This window comes from Montipora capricornis, chromosome 1, assembly GCF_036669925.1.
Source record: "Montipora capricornis isolate CH-2021 chromosome 1, ASM3666992v2, whole genome shotgun sequence".
NCBI classification, from domain to species: Eukaryota; Metazoa; Cnidaria; class Anthozoa; order Scleractinia; family Acroporidae; genus Montipora; species Montipora capricornis.
This window is the reverse complement of record NC_090883.1, coordinates 8,773,871-8,794,080: the sequence shown is the minus strand read 5'-3', so window position 1 is coordinate 8,794,080 and position 20,210 is coordinate 8,773,871. Positions and strand designations below refer to the sequence as shown.

The following is a 20,210-nucleotide window of genomic DNA, read 5'->3' as shown; positions in this document are numbered from 1 at the left end:
CTGGCCGGAGGCAAACCAATTGGCTATTTACAAGTGCAGCCGGGAAGTTGAACCAGGGACTACCAGGAACAAATTTAACAGGTGATTAGAACGGGTTTTGAGCCCAAGACCTCCGGATCTCAAGGCAAGCGCCCTAACCACTGGGCCACACTGCCTCCACAAGAAAACCCTGCCAAGAGAGCCAACAGGAGTGCAGGGGTGGCGCAGTGATGAGAGCACTGGCCTCCCACCAATATGGCCTGGGTTCGATTCCCAGACTCGGTGTCATATGTGGGTTGAGTTTGTTGGTGATTGGTTGCCAGAGCGGGCAAGATAAAGCTATTTTTCTCGCTCGGTATTTCTCGCTTGGCCCCGCATGATCCCTTTTTTTGGTTTTTTTCTCCCATATCATAAATCCTTCACTGACCACGTTTGTTCGGTCAAGATGGCTGGATATTGGCTTCAGTCTTTTTTTTTGCATGTTTTTGGGTGTTTATGGAGCGGTCCATAAACACACAAATAAGACAGAGTAATACTGACCAAAAGTGAAGAAGCAACCTTGAGTTATCAAAAGACAGTATCAAAGCATTTAGCACTGCTTTTTTCAATCTCACTTTACATTGACAGCAAAGCCGGTTTACAAAATGTGCCATTTGCGTCCACATTAAAGAGGAACTGGGCAGAGGCGGCGGTATAACCGGGGAAACCAGACGGAGGCTTAGCATTATCAGAAATATTCATCTAACGCAACAATTGTAAGTTACGCACACTACCTGCGATATATTTTTTTGTGGATCACAGTGTGGGCTTAACTGGTATTTTTTGTCAAGTTTACTTTGTCCGTGAACCGGTTTACTCAATTGATGAAGACAGCAGTATTGTTTTTCATTCAATCACGCAGGGCGGAACGAAAGAAGTACTACAAACATGGTATGAAAGCCAAATCGCAACCCGACCAGTACTTGTCACTCACAGTTGATGGGATGGACCAGGCGAAGCACAGCCTGCCACACCACAACTACAAAGGTGAAAGAACACGCGGAACTACTAACCTACTAAGGAGAACAGTGATTTCCGTGGAATCAGTGTAACACCGGTGATCGTTAGAGCTCTTGAAAGGGTTGTATACAACACACATGTCAGACGCGTCATGTAGGATCACCTGAGCAGTAGTCAATTCGCGTACAGAGAGGGTGGGAACTGCACATCCGCGCTCTTAACTATTCAGCACCAGATTTGCAAATACCAGATGACAATAACTGTAAAGCTGTGCGACTCTTTACCATGGACTTTTCCAAAGCATTTGACTCGGTGAGACAATCCACCTATTACATGTATCGCCATATCTTGTTCATTGGTATCACAGTTTTTTATCCGCTAGACAGCAACGCATTTTGTCTGGTCATTATCACTGTAGGTGGAAAGCCGTCAATAAGGGTACCACACAAGGTAGCGTTAGTGGTCCCCACCTCTTTAATATATTTCTTAACAATCTTGAAATTACATATGATGGCTTCCCTGCATTATTCAAATATGCTGATGATTCGACAATTGTTGCACTGGTACTAGGCAATACTGACACCTCTGTAGCCTCAGTAAACGAGTTTTTAAATTGGTTGCAAGATAACTGTATGTCATGTAATTCTAGTAAATGCAAAGACCTCGTAATTAGAGAGAAATCGAACAAGGACACTTACAATCCAGTCAATTGCATCCCACAACATAGTGAATTGTGCTTACACTTCAGAGTGATTGTAAGTTGAGTTCTCATGTTAAGGTCAAAGCAGCTAAGGCTAACAAGGGCCTCCATATATTAAGAACTTTGAGAAAGGAACAATATGACCAGAATGAAAGAGACCTCCTTTTTAAGACAATTGTATTGTCTAATTTAACTTATTGCCTTTCAGTGTATGGTGTGCATGAACGTGATCTAAACACAGTACAGAACTTTTTAAACAGATGTTACAAGCGGCGTTACATTTCAGTTCCATTGAATGTCAAGGATATGTCAGCATATTATTGTAAATTCATTACACAGTTCTCGTTTATGTAACATAGGATATGTATTTTTATTAAAGACATCATCATCATCATCATCATCATCATCATCATCATCATCTTCAAAGCCAGTCTGAGTTTCTCCTATGAAAACTATCACTTGTTTTGACTCTTATGCTTCTTTCGGTTGGACTTTCCGAAAATGGACTTACCATATACCTTTCTGTCGGAAATTTTGGAATTTTCGGCCGAATGGAAAGCACCCTTTATTAAAGCCTAAGTTTGTGACCGGAAATGATAAGGACAGGTTGATTGTGTTTTCAGTACCGGTCATATCCAGGTGTATCAAGTTACTCGCAAAGGGTAGCGAAATTAAAGGCCAGAGAATATGTACTAGTGGTAAACTTGGATTATTGAATTGCGTTTGACGGTCACTTAGCAAAACTAAACTAGACGGTCGCCTATGAAAACTACTACTTGTTGTGACTTTTATGCTTCTTTCGGTTGGACTTTCCGAAAATAGACTTACCATATACCTTTCTCTCGGAAATTTCGGAATTTTTGGCTGAATAGAAAGCACCCTTTATTAAAGCCTGAGTTTGTGACCGGAAATGATAAGGACAGGTTGTTTGTGTTTTCAGTATACGTCATATCCAGGTGCATTAAGTTACTCGCAAAGGGTAGCAGCAGGAATCTAGCAGAATTAAAGGCTAGAGAATATGTACTAGTGGTAAACTCGGATTATTGAATTGCATTTGACGGTCGCTTAGCCTGTGTTCCGTAAGGTCTAAGCAACTGTGATTAGATCGAGATCGATATGCGTGCGAGAATCCACGCAAGGGTGCCCCTGCAAACAAGAAAAGGATCTTCAGGGCGGATACCCTGGTGTCCTTTACAGGGAAAAATTTAGATTCCTTTTGGCAAGATCAGGTGGCGTTCTCCTTCGATCGAACGCAATTAACCTTGTGCTCTTGACCTTTTCTAGGTCGACGACCACGTGTGGAAACTGAAGACCCACGTGACTGTTGTTTTGGTAAATATCACACCAAAGCATCAGCCTTCATAGACTGCTGTCAGTTCCCACACAACAGCAATTTGACAATTAACATATTGCTCCACAGTCTGTTGTGGATTCAGTCAACGGTGAGATGCTACTTTTTCTTTTCAAGTGATTTCACGAACTTTATACAGTTGTGAAATTCAAAATCATTAAACACCAGATAAAGAATGGATTTTTACTGGCTTCTTTTCCGTCAGTCCCCAGAACTACCGAAAGAATGAATTCTTAACTTGAATTCATTGGCATAAAGGAACCGTGATTCTGTCAGAAAAATATTGAAAACAGGTAATTAAACCTTTTATTACACTTCCTCAGCTGGCATTGAGACGGGCTTTCTTAACGAAATATATAGTGCTGTCACTACTTCTTGCAAGATTTTGTTTAACTCTTCCTTCTCGTTCTATTTTTTGTTTAGTCTGGTCTTCTACGTCCTACGTTACACCTTGAACTGAGCAACTGTTGGAGAGAAAATAAAAATAGATTTGTGTTGTGTTTTTTGGCAGTACTGATCAAGATGGCTATTTTACGTAGGTAAAAACGTGTGCGTTGATTGTTGTTAATGGTTTTCGTTTCTGATCTACATTGTACCAGGGAAACGACACCGTTATCATTTCATTAAAATTATATTATATAAGTCAAATAGATTGCGTACTGCCGTCTGTTTATTTATAGATTAACGAAAAAGGAAAAAAAATGAAGATTAGTGACATCCTCGGGAATCGCCGCATGTGCCACTTTTCTTCTTTTTACATGTGACGTCATCTGCGATCTACTGAACCTTTGCACAACAACATGGAATGGTTAAACTCAACACACCCCCTTATAGTTAAATTAATCGACAACTATTATAGTTTTAACTTAACCTCCCCCCCCCTCCTTCAAAACAGAAAGAACATTATCTTATAGTTGGGAGTGGGAGGTTTGATTTTTTGTCCTTTTTGTGTTTGTATGGCAGATAAACATAAGTTTTCTTATGGTTGGACATACTCACGAGGACATCGATCAGATGTTCTCATGCATTTCCAGACGCTTGAGCAAAAACAACGCCTAGACCCTTGTCGAGCTTATCAGAGGGCCTTCATTTTCGATGAATCTCTCCCTGAGTTACACCCCAGTCATTAAAGTTGGCATGTATGACGTAAGAAAATGGCTGGAGGAGTGTACCATTCCCAATCTCTCCGGGCACATTCACCAACACCAATTTAAGCTCGTCAAGGGTCCGAACAGGAAGGCACTTCTCTTCTATAAGAAGTGGTTGACAAGCCCGGCATTGCAACCTGCTCAAGGCCTCCATATTGTCAATGGAAGACCCAAAGGGGTTCCAAAGCTTATTGCCCAGGACAAGAATAACATCAAGTTCGCCAAGATGGCTCAGGACCTTCCGAAATACCACCTTCATTTCGACCGCGACACAACGAGATGGTGGGAGAGATTTATCGAAACTGAAGGTCTGGAGGAATCTCAACCTAAATGGATACTTTATTTGCTGAGGCCCATCAACCACCACCACTCGAAGCTGGGGGCGGATGTGATCCCAGGATCAACCAGGGATCGTTGAGCTTGGTTGAAATGGAAGAATGGGAGGTCCAGATTTTAGCCATTACGATTTACTGCCACCTAGACATCTTACACTTCACATATTCCATTATTTACAATCTCATGGTTCAAAAGTCTCAGCTCTCAGGCGAACGCCAAAAAAATGAACCCTGAAGGAGATAGCTTGAAAGAGAGTTTTATGGGTAATGGCTTCCCTAGGGAGTCTTCTGTTTTATTCTCTTCCAGTAAAGTGTTAAACTACAATTACTTGTAATCTCGGAATTTGATTGGCTAATTTGCAGTTGGTGATAAGAGTAAATGCTGCTCGTGTTGAAACACTCATTTTGAGAAATAAACCAATCTGATTGCGATAATGTTGTAGACAACCCTTGCTGTCACTACTGGCTGCAAGCTTTTGTTTCACTCTTCCTTCTCTTTCTATTTCTTCTTTAGTCTGGTCGCCTACGTCCTACGTTATATCTTCAAATGGACAACTGTTGGAGAGAAAATAAAAATAGATTTGTGTTGTGTTTTTTGGCAGTACTGATCGAGATGGGAATTTTACGAAGGTAAAAACGTGTGCGTTAATTGTTGTTAATGGTTTTCGTTTCTGATCTACATTGTGCCAGGGAACAGACGCCATTATCATTTCATTAAAGTTTTATTACATAAGTCAAATAGACTCTGTACCTTGCCGTGCGTCTGTTTATTTATAGATTAATAAAAAAGGAAAAAAAGTGAAGATTCGTGACATCCTCGGGAATCGCCGCATGTACCACTTTCCTTGTTCTTACATGTGATGTCATCTGTGGTCTACTTAACCTTTGGACAGCAACATGGAATGGTTAAACTGAACACACCCCCTTATAGTTAAATTAATCGACAACTATTATAGTTTCAACTTAACCCCCTTCCCCCCCTCCTTTAAAAAAGAAAGAAAATTATCTTATAGTTGGGAGTGGTAGGTTTGATTTTTTGTCCTTTTTGTGTTTGTATGGCAGATAAAGATAAGTTTTCTTATGGTTGGACATACGCACGAGGACATCGATCACATGTTCTCGTGCATTTCCAGACACTTGAGCAAAAACAACGCCACAACGCCCAAGCCCTTGTCGAGCTTATCAGAGGGCCTTCATTTTCGATGAATCTCTCCCTGAGTTACACCCCAGTCATTAAAGTTGGCATGTATGACGTAAGAAGATGGCTGGAGGAGTGTACCATTCCCAATCTCTCCGGGCACATTCACCAACACCAATTTAAGCTCCTCAAGGGTCCGAACAGGAAGGCACTTCTCTTCTATAAGAAGTGGTTGACAAGCCCGGCATTGCAACCTGCTCAAGGCCTCCATATTGTCAATGGAAGACCCAAAGGGGTTCCAAAGCTTATTGCCCAGGACAAGAGTAACATCAAGTTCGCCAAGATGGCTCAGGACCTTCCGAAATACCACCTTCATTTCGACCGCGACACAACGAGGTGTTGGGAGAGATTTATCGAAACTGAAGGTCTGGAGGAATCTCAACCTAAATGGATACTTTATTTGCTGAGGCCCAGCAACAACCACCACTCGAAGCTAGGGGCGGATGTGATCCCAGGATCAACCAGGGATCGTTAAGCTTGCTTGAAATGGAGGAATGGGAGGTCCAGATCTTAGCCATTATGATTTAATGCCACCTAGACATCTTACACTTCACATATTCCATTATTTACAATCTCATGGTTCAAAAGTCTCAGCTCTCAGGCGAACGCCAAAAAAATGAACGCTGAAGGAGAGTTTTATGGGTAACGGCTTCCCTAGGGAGTCTTCTGTTTCATTCTCTTCCAGTAAAGTGTTAAACCACAATTACTTGTAATCTCGCAATTTGATTGGCTAATTTGCAGTTGGTGATAAGAGTAAATGCTGCTCGTGTTGAAACGCTCATTTTGAGAAATAAACCAATCTGATTGCGATAATGTTGTAGACAACCCTTGCTGTCACTACTGGTTGCAAGCTTTTGTTTCACTCTTCCTTCTCTTTCTATTTCTTCTTTAGTCTGGTCGCCTACGTCCTACGTTATACATTCAAATGGACAACTGTTGGAGAGAAAATAAAAATAGATTTGTGTTGTGTTTTTTGGCAGTACTGATCGAAATGGGAATTTTACGAAGGTAAAAACGTGTGCGTTGATTGTTGTTAATGGTTTTCATTTCTGATCTACATTGTGCCAGGGAACAGACGCCGTTATCATTTCATTAAAATTTTATTACATAAGTCAAATAGACTCTGTACCTTGCCGTGCGTCTGTTTATTTATAGATTGAGTTTGTTGGTGATTGGTTGCCAGAGCGGGCAAGATAAAGCTATTTTTCTCGCTCGGTATTTCTCGCTTGGCCCCGCATGATCCCTTTTTTTGGTTTTTTTGTCCCATATCATAAATCCCTCACTGACCACGTTTGTTCGGTCAAGATGGCTGGATATTGGCTTCAGTCTTTTTTTTGCATGTTTTTGGGTGTTTATGGAGCGGTCCATAAACACACAAATAAGACAGAGTAATACTGACCAAAAGTGAAGAAGCAACCTTGAGTTATCAAAAGACAGTATCAAAGCATTTAGCACTGCTTTTTTCAATCTCACTTTACATTGACACCAAAGCCGGTTTACAAAATGTGCGATTTGCGTCCACATTAAAGAGGAACTGGGCAAAGGAGGCGGTATAACCGGGGAAACCAGACGGAGGCTTAGCATTATCAGAAATATTCATCTAATGCAACAATTGTAAGTTACGCACACTACCTGCGATATATTTTTTTGTGGATCACAGTGAGGGCTTAACTGGTATTTTTTGTAAAGTTTACTTTGTCCGTGAACCGGTTTACTCAATTGATGAAGACAGCAGTATTGTTTTTCATTCAATCACGCAGGGCGGAACGAAAGAAGTACTACAAACATGGTATGAAAGCCAAATCGCAACCCGACCAGTAGTTGTCACTCACAGTTGATGGGATGGACCAGTCGAAGCACAGCCTACCACACCACAACTACAAAGACATACTCACGAGGACATCGATCAGATGTTCTTATGCATTTCCAGACGCTTGAGCCAAAACAACGCCTAGACCCTTGTCGAGCTTATCACAGGGCCTTCATTTTCGATGAATCTCTCCCTGAGTTACACCCCAGTCATTAAAGTTGGCATGTATGACGTAAGAAAATGGCTGGAGGAGTGTACCATTCCCAATCTCTCCGGGCACATTCACCAACACCAATTTAACAACATGCAACCTGCTCAAGGCCTCCATATTGTCAATGGAAGACCCAAAGGGGTTCCAAAGCTTATTGCCCAAGACAAGAGTAACATCAAGTTCGCCAAGATGGCTCAGGACCTTGTGAAATACCACCTTCATTTCGACTGCGACACAACGAGATGGTGGGAGAGATTTATCGAAACTGAAGGTCTGGAGGAATCTCAACCAAAATGGATACTTTATTTGCTGAGGCCCAGCAACCACCACCACTCGAAGCTGGGGGCGGATGTGATCCCAGGATCAACCAGGGATCGTTGAGCTTGGTTGAAATGGAGGAATGGGAGGTCCAGATTTTAGCCATTACGATTTACTGCCACCTAGACATCTTACACTTCACATATTCCATTATTTGCAATCTCATGGTTCAAAAGTCTCAGCTCTCAGGCGAACGCCAAAAAAATGAACGCTGAGGGAGATAGCTTGAAAGAGAGTTTTATGGGTAATGGCTTCCCTAGGGAGTCTTCTGTTTTATTCTCTTCCAGTAAAGTGTTAAACCACAATTACTTGTAATCTCGCAATTTGATTGGCTAATTTGCAGTTGGTGATAAGAGTAAATGCTGCTTGTGTTGAAACGCTCATTTTGAGAAATAAACCAATCTGATTGCGATAATGTTGTAGACAACCCTTGCTGTCACTACTGGCTGCAAGCTTTTGTTTCACTCTTCCTTCTCTTTCTATTTCTTCTTTAGTCTGGTCGCCTACGTCTTCAACTGGACAACTGTTGGAGAGAAAATAAAAATAGATTTGTGTTGTGTTTTTTGGCAGTACTGAGCGAAATGGGAATTTTACGAAGGTAAAAACGTGTGCGTTGATTGTTGTTAATGGTTTTCGTTTCTGATCTACATTGTGCCAGGGAACAGACGCCGTTATCATTTCATTAAAATTTTATTACATAAGTCAAATAGACTCTGTACCTTGCCGTGCGTCTGTTTATTTATAGATTAATGAAAAAGAAAAAAAAAGTGAAGATTAGTGACATCCTCGGGAATCGCCGCATGTGCCACTTTCCTTGTTCTTACATGTCATGTCATCTGTGGTCTACTGAACCTTTGGACAGCAACATGGAATGGTTAAACTGAACACACCCCCTTATAGTTAAATTAATTGACAACTATTATAGTTTCAACTTAACTCCCTTCCCCCCCTCCTTTAAAAAAGAAAGAAAATTATCTTATAGTTGGGAGTGGTAGCTTTGATTTTTTGTCCTTTTTCTGTTTGTATGGCAGATAAAGATAAGTTTTCTTATGGTTGGACATACGCACGAGGACATCGATCAGATGTTCTCGTGGATTTCCAGACACTTGAGCAAAAACAACGCCCAAGCCCTTGTCGAGCTTATCTGAGGGCCTTCATTTTCGATGAATCTCTCCCTGAGTTACACCCCAGTCATTAAAGTTGGCATGTTTTTTTTTTTTATGTTTAAGGCGAATGGCTGGCCCCCCGGTAGGGTGAGTGCAATGGCCGCCAGACATAACGACGAATCCGTCAAACACAACGGTTCACCTCAAACGGGGGTGCACCAACACGCCAACTTCGCCGGGGAATCGAACCCCGCCCCTACCAACAAATAACAAAAAGACAAACACACAAACGAGGAATTGCATCTAGGAGATGCCTCGCCTGACTTACACTCCTAAATGACAATTCGACAAAACGACAAAAAAGACTCAAAAACAACTGGACAAACCAAAACAAGCATGACCCAGCACAAGGGTGAAAAGCGACCCACAAAGGGCCACCCGTCAACCGACTTACCCAACGCCAAGACGTTGGTTCACCCCCGAAAAAAGGCCAGGACATGCACACGCAACACAAAACGAGTACCTAAAAATGAACGACCAGAGCATCATTGTGTATCGACGCCACCACACCACGACCACCCCACTGACGGACAAAATAGCGACGACGGCGGTCAGACCGGAAACGACGGAAAAACAATAGAAGATTAAACCGAACCCGAGACTTCACACGCTCCATAACGTCAACAGCCGAAGGACGAACACCCCTAAAACGAAAGTCATTACGAGCCCCCCAAATACAGAACTTGCAGACATTCAACATATAAACAAAAACCCGCGGAACCACAGACAACTCATCAGCCGAGAAACCAAAAAGCGCATGTCGAACCAAGATAGAAGGACAAAGAGGAGAAGCCAAAAACATAAGAGACTGAAGCCATGACAAAACACTGACCGCCAGAGGACAGTGAAAAAACAGATGCTGAAGAGACTCGACAGGAGCAGAACAAAAACAAGCAGTGGAAAGAGCATAACCAAAACCAGCGAGCCTTTCGGCCGTGTAAAGGACCCCATGAGAAATTTTCCAAGACAAATCAATAACTGGACGATCCAAATCAAAAAAGAAAAGCTGACGCCAAGTAAAAGACCAATAAAGAGAACCAAACAAAGGAAAGAACTTCTCCTCACAATGAGGAGAGACAGCATTCTCGGACAAAAGAAACAAATAAGCTGATTTCGTGGTCATAGAAGAAACAGGACAAAAATCAATACCTGAACCAATACCCAAAGAAGACGCTGTAAGGGATCCTTTACACGCCCGCCAAGCAGTCAACAGAGAACGATAAAACAGAGGCAGAGAATCCGGCGAAAAACAAAGCGGAGCAGAAAAAACGAGATGCGGAGGAGCGGCAAGCCGAGAAGAAAACCAAAAAACCATGAAAGTGACCCAAGAAGACGGAGAAGAAACAAAACGACGAACCCACTGAACATGAAGAGCCATAACCTTACACTGAAAATCCACAACAGAGAAACCACCCAAACAAGAAGGCTGAACCACAACACGACGAGCGACCAAGTCCCGCTTACCGCTCCAAAAAAATTTAAAAATTAACGTATTCAATTCGACACTGACCCACCGGGGAACATGGATTAAAGAGGCCACGTACCACACACGGGAAAGGGCCAAGGCATTGATAACAAGTGCCTTGCCCTTATAGGATAACGATCGCTGACGCCAAGAGTTCAAAGCATTTTCAACCGCGGTGATACGCGGCCTCCAATTGTCCTCCTCCAAATTACCCGGACCCAGAAAAACCCCCAACACCTTCACCTTCACCGACGACCAAGTAATGTTCACCGGTGAGTCAGTGCGCCCATTCCAACCACCCAACCACAAACCTTCGCATTTTCCAAAATTCAATTTAGCCCCAGACCCCCTCTCATACAAAGAATAGACATCAAAAACAGCCAAAATACCAGGAACAGAAGAAACAACCAACGTAGTGTCATCAGCGTACGCAGAAATAACAGGCAGAGAAGACGAAGAACCAGGAAGAGACCACTAGAACGAATATTACAGGCAAGTACCTCGGCAACCAAAACGTAAAGGAGGGGAGACAGGGGACACCCCTGCCTCACCCCACGAGATAAACTAAAAGAATTAGAAATATAACCATTAACATTTACACAACTACTCACATTATTGTAAAATAAATTAACCCACCCAACAAACGACTGCCCAAAACCCATGGCATATAGAGTAGAACGAAGGAACGCCCAATCAACCCTGTCGAATGCCTTTTCTTGGTCAAGAGAAAGAAGAGCAGCAGGAACACCAGAAGAAGAGCAAAAATCAACAACATCACGAAGAAAAGCAACATTTTCGCCAATAAAACGGCCAGGAACACCACAAGACTGATCTTTATCAACAACCAAATGAATAACTTTGAGAAGACGAGCAGCAATAGAACGAGAAGCAATTTTATAATCGACATTCAACAGGGAGATTGGACGCCAGTTTTTGGGGTCAAGACGATCCCCTTTCTTAAACGATAAGGTAATGATACCTCGGCGCTGAGAGTGAGACAAACAGCCCAAACCAAAAGCAGAATTCAAAACACAAACCAAATCCAAACCCAAAACATGCCAAAATTTTAAATAGAATTCCATGGGAAGGCCATCACAACCAGGAGCTTTACCACGGGCCATGCCCTGAAGAGCTGCAAAACACTCCTCCTGGCTGAGAAGACCTTCGCACACCTCACTATCATTATAAGGAAGAACTGAAGAAATGTTAGAAAGAAGCTCAGCACGAGCATTGGAGTCACAAGGAGCAGCAGAGAAAAGATCCGAATAGAAAGAACGAAAAACATCGCACAACCCATCCTTGTCCATAACCAAAGTACCATCACTAGCTCTCAGCGCCGAGATATTACGGTCAGTGCCGTTTTTCTTCTCGAGCCGGAAGAAGTAAGCAGAGGAGGACTCACCCTCCTCCACCCACCTCGACCGGGCACGAACTTGAGCACCACGAGCAACCTCAACATCCATAGAACGAAGACGAGACAGAGTAGAAAGGTACACAGGAAGAAAAGAAAGACGACCGGAATCAATATGACTTTTAAGATGAGCAGCAAGACTAGACAAAATATTACGTTCCACAACTTTACTTTTACCACGGTCTTTACAATAATTAATACTAATACGTTTAATATGAGCTTTACCGCTGTCCCACCACCTAATAAGGGAAGGAAAAGAAGACTGACGAGACTGCCAGTAAGACCAGAAAGTTGAGATGAGGTCGATATACTCGGCCTCATCCAGAACAGAAAGATTGAGCTTCCACAACCCCGGACCCGGAGGAACGGAGCTGGGGAGAGCCCATGAAAAAGAAAGAGCACAATGGTCAGAAAAAGGACACGGCAGAATGTCTACAGAAGACACATAAGGCACCCAAGCAAACGGACAACCGATGAGGTCAATGCGTGATGCAAGGGCCCCATCGGGCCGGAACCAGGTAAAAGCAGAATCATTTGGGTGCCTTTCACGCCAAATATCCACCACACAACAATCCGAAAACATAGCTGACAACAAAACAGAACTTTCACGAGAGACATCAAAAGGACAAGACCCGCGGCGATCCCGAACACGGTCCAGGACCGTGTTGAAATCGCCGCACAAAAGAGTAGGAACACCAGGATCAATAGAGTCAACACATCACGATCAGGATTACGGTTAGGGGCGTAAATAGAAGCAACCCGAAAAACAGAACCACGAAGAGAAAACTCAACCAAAACAAAACGACCATCAAACTCGCAAACCACAGACTTACACTCCAAAACCGAACGATACAAAACAACCACACCACGAGAGTGATTGGTACCAAAAGAACCAGCACACAAATAACCGAAACGGGAAAACCAAGAAAGTTGGCATGTATGACGTAAGAAGATGGCTGGAGGAGTGTACCATTCCCAATCTCTCCGGGCACATTCACCAACACCAATTTAAGCTCGTCAAGGGTCCGAACAGGAAGGCACTTCTCTTCTATAAGAAGTGGTTGACAAGCCCGGCATTGCAACCTGCTCAAGGCCTCCATATTGTCAATGGAAGACCCAAAGGGGTTCCAAAGCTTATTGCCCAGGACAAGAGTAACATCAAGTTCGCCAAGATGGCTCAGGACCTTCCCAAATACCACCTTCATTTCGACCGCGACACAACGAGGTGTTGGGAGAGATTTATCGAAACTGAAGGTCTGGAGGAATCTCAACCTAAATGGATACTTTATTTGCTGAGGCCCAGCAACCACCACCACTCGAAGCTGGGGGCGGATGTGATCCCAGGATCAACCAGGGATCGTTGAGCTTGGTTGAAATGGAGGAATGGGAGGTCCAGATTTTAGCCATTATGATTTTATGCCACCTAGACATCTTACACTTCACATATTCCATTATTTACAATCTCATGGTTTAAAAGTCTCAGCTCTCAGGAGAACGCCAAAAAAATGAACGGTGAAGGAGATAGCTTGAAAGATAGTTTTATGGGTAATGGCTTCCCTAGGGAGTCTTCTGTTTCATTCTCTTCCAGTAAAGTGCTAAACCACAATTACTTGTAATCTCGAAATTTGATTGGCTAATTTGCAGTTGGTGATAAGAGTAAATGCTGCTCGTGTTGAAACGCTCATTTTGAGAAATAAACCAATCTGATTGCGATAATGTTGTAGACAACCCTTGCTGTCACTACTGGCTGCAAGCTTTTGTTTCACTCTTCCTTCTCTTTCTATTTCTTCTTTAGTCTGGTCGCCTACGTCTTCAACTGGACAACTGTTGGAGAGAAAATAAAAGTAGATTTGTGTTGTGTTTTTTGGCAGTACTGATCGAGATGGGAATTTTACGAAGGTAAAAACGTGTGCGTTGATTGTTGTTAATGGTTTTCGTTTCTGATCTACATTGTGCCAGGGAACAGACGCCGTTATCATTTCATTGAAATTTTATTACATAAGTCAAATAGACTCTGTACCTTGCCGTGCGTCTGTTTATTTATAGATTAATGAAAAAGGAAAAAAAATAAAGATTAGTGACATCCTCGGGAATCGCCGCATGAGCCATTTTTCTTGTTCTTACATGTGACGTCATCTGTGATCTACTGAACCTTTGCACAGCAACATGGAACGGTTAAACTGAAAACACCCTCTTATAGTTAAATTAATCGACAACTATTATAGTTTCAACTTAACCCCCTTCCCCCCCTCCTTTAAAAAAGAAAGAAAATTATCTTATAGTTGGGAGTGGTAGGTTTGATTTTTTGTCCTTTTTCTGTTTGTATGGCAGATAAAGATAAGTTTTCTTATGGTTGGACATACGCACGAGGACATCGATCACATGTTCTCGTGCATTTCCAGACACTTGAGCAAAAAAAACGCCCAAGCCCTTGTCGAGCTTATCAGAGGGCCTTCATTTTCGATGAATCTCTCCCTGAGTTACACCCCAGTCATTAGAGTTGGCATGTATGACGTAAGAAGATGGCTGGAGGAGTGTACCATTCCCAATCTCTCCGGGCACATTCACCAACACCAATTTAAGCTCCTCAAGGGTCCGAACAGGAAGGCACTTCTCTTCTATAAGAAGTAGTTGACAAGCCCGGCATTGTAACCTGCTCAAGGCCTCCATATTGTCAATGGAAGACCCAAAGGGGTTCCAAAGCTTATTGCCCAGGACAAGAGTAACATCAAGTTCGCCAAGATGGCTCAGGACCTTCCGAAATACCACCTTCATTTCGACCGCGACACAACGAGGTGGTGGGAGAGATTTATCGAAACTGAAGGTCTGGAGGAATCTCAACCTAAATGGATACTTTATTTGCTGAGGCCCAGCAACCGCCACCACTCGAAGCTAGGGGCGGATGTGATCCCAGGATCAACCAGGGATCGTTGAGCTTGGTTGAAATGGAGGAATGGGAGGTCCAGATTTTAGCCATTACGATTTACTAACACCTAGACATCTTACACTTCACATATTCCATTATTTACAATCTCATGGTTCAAAAGTCTCAGCTCTCAGGCGAACGCCAAAAAAATGAACGGTGAAGGAGATAGCTTGAAAGATAGTTTTATGGGTAATGGCTTCCCTAGGGAGTCTTCTGTTTCATTCTCTTCCAGTAAAGTGTTAAACCACAATTACTTGTAATCTCGCAATTTGATTGGCTAATTTGCAGTTGGTGATAAGAGTAAATGCTGCTCGTGTTGAAACGCTCATTTTGAGAAATAAACCAATCTGATTGTGATATTGTTGTAGACAACCCTTGCTGTCACTACTTGTTGCAAGTTTTTGTTTCACTCTTCCTTCTCTTTGTATTTTTTGTTTAGTCTCGTCGCCTACCTCCTACGTTATACCTTCAAATGGAAAACTGTTGGAGAGAAAATAAAAATAGATTTGTGTTGTGTTTTTTGGCAGTACTGATCGAAATGGGAATTTTACGAAGGTAAAAACGTGTGCGTTGATTGTTGTTAATGGTTTTCGTTTCTGATCTACATTGTGCCAGGGAACAGACGCCGTTATCATTTCATTAAAATTTTATTACACGAGTCAGACTCTGTACCTTGCCGTGCGTCTGTTTATTTATAGACTAATGAAAAAGGAAAAAAAGTGAAGATTAGTGACATCCTCGGGAATCGCCGCATGTGCCACTTTCCTTGTTCTTACATGTGACGTCATCTGTGATCTACTGAACCTTTGCAAAGCAACATGGAACCGTTAAACTGAACACACCCACTTATAGTTAAATTAATCGACAACTATTATAGTTTCAACTTTACCCCCTTCCCCCCCTCCTCTAAAAAAGAAAGAAAATTATCTTATAGTTGGGAGTGGCAGGTTGTATTTTTTGTCCTTTTTCTCTTTGTATGGCAGATAAAGATAAGTTTTCTTATGGTTGGACATAGGCACGAGGACATCGATCAGATGTTCTCATGCATTTCCAGACGCTTGAGCAAAAACAACGCCCAAGCCCTTGTCAAGCTTATCAGAGGGCCTTCATTTTCGATGAATCTCTCCCTGAGTTACACCCCAGTCATTAAAGTTGGCATGTATGACGTAAGAAGATGGCTGGAGGAGTGTACCATTCCCAATCTCTCCGGGCACATTCACCAACACCAATTTAAGCTCGTCAAGGGTCCGAACAGGAAGGCACTTCTCTTCTATAAGAAGTGGTTGACAAGCCCGGCATTGCAACCTGCTCAAGGCCTCCATATTGTCAATGGAAGACCCAAAGGGGTTCCAAAGCTTATTGCCCAGGACAAGAGTAACATCAAGTTCGCCAAGATGGCTCAGGACCTTCCCAAATACCACCTTTATTTCGACTGCAACACAACGAGGTGGTGGGAGAGATTTATCGAAACTGAAGGTCTGGAGGAATCTCAACCTAAATGGATACTTGATTTGCTGAGGCTCAGCAACCACCACCACTCGAAGCTAAGGTCAACGACGGATTGTTGAGCTTGGTTGAAAGGGAGGAATGGGAGGTCGAGATGTTAGCCATTAATAATAATAGTCTTTATTAAAAACCAGTAATGCATCAACCGTGCCACTATTTACAATGAATATGAAATATAAAATAAATCAAGATAAAAAATACAGCTAACTACTAATGGCAGACAATGCTAAAAAGACATCTATTTACAAAAGTGGATTTTAAACGTGAAGTACGAACTCTAGCTAATATATAATTATGGCCCGTGCTGCGTAATTGCCTAGTACGTCTCAGCGGTAAGAGATCATCAAGTGCAGTGGTATTTGATGTGATCTTAATCCATAATTTGCTGTCTCTGGTGGATAAAATATCCCAAATACTATATTTCTTCAAACAATGTCCAGACTTAAAAGCCCTAGCAAACAGTTTGTCAATTCTCTTTGGATATTTATCATAATAACAGCAACCCCACACCTCAATAGCATATGTGAAGACTGACATAATTAGACTTTGGAAGAGCAGATCTATTTGCTCCTTAGGGTAGCCATAGAATCTACAAACTCTTAAAATATACAAACTACTGCTGGCCTTAATAAGCACGTGATCAATATGCGAGTCCCAGTTCACAGGGTCATCGGATGATCAGATCATTACGATTTACTCCTACCTAGACATCTTACACTCCACATATTCCATTATTTACAATCTCATGGTTCAAAAGTCTCAGCTCTCAGGCGAACGCTTCCCTAGGGAGTCTTCTGTTCTATTCTTTTCCAGTAAAGTGTTAAAGCACAATTACTTGTAATCTCGCAATTTGATCGGCTAATTTGCCGTTGTGGATAAGAGTAAATGCTGCTAGTGTTGAAACGCTCATTTTGAGAAATAAACCAATCTGATTGCGATAATGTTGTAGACAACACTTGCTGTTTCTTTGTGCCAGTATCCTGGTCATGAGCTAAAATAAAAAATTTCTTTAACTTTGCATATTGTGGTGAAAAACAAATCGAACGAATCGAATCAACATCAAGGGGCACAATTTGACCTCTGTGATGACGAATATTTTTGTCGAAAAGATTTGTAATTTGCGATGCGTATAACTGCTAAAACCGGATTAGTTTATTCTCAACATGCACAACAAATACTCTGATCACTTTGTTAATTGCATCAGTTATTCGCAGCAGTTTTGTATAATCCTGTTTCAAATGGGAAGGGGGAGAGTTCGCTAAGCCTGGTTTTATCATGGTCTGGAAGTCGAATTATAGCCATAACCTTTTTTCTTGCCATCTAGGTGACAGTTGGACACAAAAGAAAAACCACTGCGAAACAGGGGTAGTGGAAAAAAAAACCTGGTAAATTTTAAATTATATGCATACAATGTTCGGATTACGAAATGACTTTCAGACTTCGTGCATATCCTTTGCTCATAAACCAGCCCTTTTTGCATTTTGTCGGGTTTTTTTTTTCATTCTAAACCTTGCTAAACCTTCCATAACCAATTGCTTTTTACCCCTCGTCTATTTGCCAATAATCTTACCTATGCACAGTGACAATGACAACAACAACAACAATTACACCACCCGAACAACAGAAATCCTTAGAATTAACAAGTGGTACGTGGTTAGCCGACAATTGACTTAGAGTTGCACGCGAGAGGCTCAAATGAAACAAATCATGTAATCAATGACATAAAGAAATGGTAACTGAAGAAAAGATTACTTGGTTGGTTTACCAATGTCCTTGTTCTGAGAGTCTTTAAAGAGACGTTCTTTCTGTTTTTTTCCACAGGAAGACTTGACCGCACTGCGATACAAGCTGACAATCAAGCTTGCACAGTAGCCTCTGGCAGCCATCAGTTCGTGCTGTCATTCATGCCGAAATAAAAACGAAAAAACAAAAAAAAAATACACAAAAAATGCAAAAAGCACAAAGACAAACAAAAAACGGCTCTTTTAAGAGCCACCATATGGCCGAAAGTCAATAACAAACAATTGTCTTATACCCTTGCCCTTACTTGACGTCCTCAGCTACTGAGATTTCCTTGAAACAGCACAAACAAAATGGGAGTAGTTGATTTCACGGTATTTTAGCTTTGTTCAAAGTACAAAAAAACAGTCTTTGCATTACTAGCAAACCAAAAATAGTACTTTACTTTTATTACCAATAACTATATCATGGCAAGGGTTGAAATGGACTAAAACTTGAAAAACTTGCCGGTTTTTCAAAATTGGACATGGTGATTTAAAGATTCTTTTACATCTTATCCTCAGTGCGACAAAGATATTTAGGGCATAATATAGCGTTCTAAGTTAACAGTTGCACCCAGTTTGGACGGAAAAGCTGTTAAAGTGCCGTGACAGAGCCCTTATATTTTATATCAAAGTTGGGTGGTGCACACATTGTCTGCCTGCTTGAGTGCCTGGCTCGTCTGCAACTTCAGAGGTTAACAGAAAGTCGCATCTCCTCTACCATTGAAACACACATTGAGCTCTTCTGACTGTGTAAATCTATGACTTAGGTGGTCTAATAACAGAAAGAAAGAAATTTCAGTGAGGATTAGGGTACAAATATCTAGAAAATGCTTTAAGAATATATCTGAGTATTTTCATTTTCATTCTCTAAAATCCCTCAAAAACCCTTCTGAACACCCCCTCCCCACCCCCAAAAAACCAGGCAACTCTAAATTTTCCGCTAACCCAGCTCGGGAATGATAGAAAACAAAAGCATTTCTCAAAGGAATGTCAAGAGTTTACTTCTTAATATATAAAATATCTGGAAGCTTCAAATCACGTGATCAATGTTACCCGACTTGGCAATCAAGATCTGGCAATAGTTTTCCTTGCAAAGGCCCACTTGGTTCGCTAGTTTTTGCTGGGTTTGAGCTCATTTCCAACTTTAGAAAGTGATAGTGCTTTGCTTGTGGATCCTTGTACATGTACGAGACAAACTTGCGAGCCTCCCCAAAAAAAGATGCTTACTAAACAACCTTCTAGTCAAATTGGCGAGGTTTGTCGTTCATACAGCTGCAATTGAAATCAAGTACCGCATGACGCCTATGATGATGCGAGGCTGGTCAGAGGTGAGATCCCTTTTAGATAACAACTGTCTATTGCCTCAAACCCAGAGGATCCGGCAAAACCTTTTTTCTTCGGTATTTCCCTTAATTTACCGCTAGAAGTATAAGTAAGATCAACAAATTTCCCGCGTAAAAACATCGCCATATATAATGAGATCGTAGTTTTTGGCGCTAAAGTCGGCCTGTCTAGTCACTATCGAAACTGCCCAAATCTTAGTATTGAAGAAAATGAATGAATCCATCAGCAGCTATCGTGCTTATGCCCTATAATACACTTAGGGTAGTTTGGCAATAAAGTGACGGCTGTTGCGGTGAGACAACTCTTAACGTATGGTATATGATCATACCTGGGGCTCTTGCGACACATTTTGTACGCCTGAACTGAACGACTGTATTTTAATTTCAGTAAAAGGCTCATTAGCTGATCTCCAATGAAGCTTTTAAATCGTGAGAGAGTGTTTGATCGCCCAGATCATACTGCGATGCAACTGGTTTTGAGCTCGTACGCAGAGGGCAAATGTTTTCTTATTTTGCAAAAAAATCTGTCATCATTTCCGTCCTACAAGTGCGCACAGTGA

General features: G+C 41.9%; 1 long non-coding RNA gene across 1 annotated transcript in view; it reads left to right on the top strand.

Moving 5' to 3' along the window:
- The window catches only part of LOC138051305 (uncharacterized), a 1,585-nt gene extending 344 nt beyond the window's left edge, over nucleotides 1–1,241 (top strand). The window contains exons 2-3 of the long non-coding RNA XR_011132761.1: nucleotides 607–734; nucleotides 881–1,241. This is a non-coding gene — a long non-coding RNA (uncharacterized lncRNA). The remainder of the gene's footprint in view (nucleotides 1–606; nucleotides 735–880) is intronic.
- Nucleotides 1,242–20,210: the final 18,969 nt, after the last annotated feature.